At 52.6% G+C, this 2,639-nt stretch overlaps 1 protein-coding gene across 1 annotated transcript in view; it reads left to right on the top strand.

Annotated features, from left to right (window-relative positions):
• The first annotated feature begins 14 nt into the window (after positions 1-14).
• The window catches only part of CD276 (CD276 molecule), a 36,681-nt gene continuing 34,056 nt past the window's right edge, over positions 15-2,639 (top strand). The window contains exon 1 of the mRNA XM_011967118.1: positions 15-164. The gene's annotated coding sequence lies outside the window, so the exon portion shown is untranslated. The remainder of the gene's footprint in view (positions 165-2,639) is intronic.

Here is a 2,639-nt window from a genome sequence, read left to right as displayed (position 1 = left end):
TCGGCCAGAGAGGGGCCCGGGCGCCGTCGGACCTGTCGACCCCGGAAGCTGCGGACTGGGCCGGCTGGGTGAACGCGCTTTTGGAGGCCCCGGGTCTGGAGCGGGCATTGGGGCAGATCTGTCCCGTGTTGAAGCTTAACGAAGCCGCCGGCGGGGGCTCGGAGGTTAGCGGGGTCTCTCGGGTCCTGCGGAGGAAAACGCCCAGCTCTGGGAGGGGAGCGGCGGGGAGGGAGGGCGAGTGGTTAGGCTGGTCCACTCTGCGGGGCCCAGCAGGGCGAAGGTGTGGGCGACTGGTGCACGTCTACAGGCAGCCGTGGGCAGCATGAGGGGTTAGATTCCGGAAAGGACAGGTAGAGACGGCTGGCAGGGGCCACGGGGTGAGTAGGTGTTGGGGGTGGGGAGGCAACTGGGATGGGCAGTTTGGGCTTGGGAAGCCTCAGGGAGGTGGGGGGTGAGGTGGGATGGAGAGGAGATGCGGGCGACTGTGGAGGGAGGTGGGGACCCCGAGTGGGGGCACACTAGAAGGGAGGGGATTGAATCCCAGCGCCCAGGGCCCTCCCTGCGACCGTTTAGCTAGCGAATTGGCAGGTTTGGCAGCCTAAGGCAGGGGATTTATTTCTAAGCCAAACCTACCCTAATGAGAAAAGCGTGATGAATGACTCAGATATGGGATCTATCACTGAGGGAAAACATTAAGCAAATAGTAAAGCAAAAAGGATTGTGTGTGTGTGTGTGTGTGTGTGTGTGTGTGTGGCGGGGTGGGGGGGCTGTTATTTGTCTTAATTTAGAAAAACGATTTACCTTCAAATTGGATGTGGATAATTGTAAAAGAGTCTCATCTCTTCATTAAAGCCCCGGGTCCTTGTCTTATAAGCATGTCTTTAGCAGTTAGTTTCTATATTAGAAAGTAATGAAGTTGCTTTGTCTTTAAGGGAGTTCTTTATTTAGTGTGGCCTCCTCTAGTTCCCTCTGGCCTCCCAGAAGTCCCTAGGAAATCTGATGCTGTGCTGCCTTCCTTGTAGTGTGGGGGCCTGCAAATAGGTGGGACAGCTTGAGGCTGAGGGGAATTGAAGTTTAAACTGGAACTGAAAGTCTAAACTTGTCCGATGGGTTGGGCTGATCTGAGTGCAGGGCGGGGTGGAGGGCTATGGGGCTGTAGGGTATGAAGTGGCTCATTTCATGGGAGTATTTTGGGTGAGTACATTTTCCTACCCGATGGTAGGCTGACTGAATGTCTCATGTTCAGATACCTGACGGCTGGGTTGGGTGCTTTAATATTTATGCAAAGGACAGTTATAGAAGTGTGGTCCTTTCAAAGTAGTCCTCTGGGGTGTCTGTGTCCTTATTAGGTTGACTTCTGAACCTTCCTGTGGGAATTCCTCCATCCTTAAACTTTGGCCTTCCCTGAGGGAGTACATCTTCATTCTTTGGAGTAGGATTTGAGTTTGACACGGAGCCTGACAATGCTGTTTGGAGTCAGAGATGCAGTGTGATAAGAGAGCCACGAGTTGGAATTCCACAGCACCTAAAGAGACTCCCAGAAAGTGTTGTAGAACAAGTGGCTGGGTGGTACTTGGCTGCACATATGGGGTTTGGGGGTCTGTGCAGAAAAATGACCAAATCCAACCAGCCTCTGATATTATGACCACATGGGGGTTGTTAAGCTGTGGATCTGAGTCATAGGGTCAGGGAAAGAGGAAAAATGGCAAGGAGGATGATGTAAGCTTATCCTCTGAGTGGGTGTCGACTTCTCATTGTCCTTTTCCCACATCCCCAGGGCAGGAGTGGTAGGGAAGTCCACCAGCAAAAGGGGGAGGGCACACCCAGGGACTGGGGGATGGGGAGAAGGGTGAGGTCCACATGATTTTTGAGAAATTGCCTTTGATCTTGTTGGCTCAGAATGGACCCCACACCTGGAAGGGGGCCACATGTACAGTTATGCAACCCTTGCCTGCCACCCCCAGTTTTGCCACCCCTGCAGTGTGCCAGATAGGAGCATTGGGTTTTCAGGTTTGGGAGTGGGTAGGGTTGTGCTGGAAGCTAAATAGACATTATCTCATGTAATCCTCATAGTAATCCTATGAGGTAGGGTATCATTAACACCGTTTTACAGTTGGGGAAACTGAGGCCGAGATAAGGCAAGTCACATGCCCAAAGACACACAGCTGGCAAATGGTGGAGCTGGGCTGTTGTCTCCTTCCAGAACTAGCTTTTTCTGCTGCTCTGGAGGTAGGCACAGGTTTTACCTCTCTTTCTGGAGCCTGGCAAGATGTGCCAAGGGTCTCTGTAGTAAGCCAGGGAAGACTCATCTGGGGAGCCAGAGAAAGGGCATGCCTGACCTGGGTGACCCAGCGACTAGTGGCCTTCACAGCATAGTCAGGGCTTTTGCTGAGAGTTCTTCTCTTCCAGAGCCCTGGCCTTCATCATGCTGGGGCTTCCAGGAGTCCCTCCTCCACCCTCCAGTTCTGACCAGTGCTCCCAGCCAGCTGTGTCCTTTCTTCCTTTCTTTCTCTTTGTGGTCCAGAGAATGAATGCCTGCTCCACACACCTTATGCCATTGGAAATTTGACCTTCGCTAGGCATAGGGAGCATAATCTGCAGGAAGTGGAGTGAGAAGCATTTCTTTTTTTTTTTTTTTT

This window comes from Mandrillus leucophaeus, unplaced genomic scaffold (assembly GCF_000951045.1).
Source record: "Mandrillus leucophaeus isolate KB7577 unplaced genomic scaffold, Mleu.le_1.0 Scaffold789, whole genome shotgun sequence".
NCBI lineage: Eukaryota > Metazoa > Chordata > Mammalia > Primates > Cercopithecidae > Mandrillus > Mandrillus leucophaeus.
Note: the sequence above shows the minus strand (reverse complement) of the source record. Positions and strands in the feature narration are given on the sequence as shown.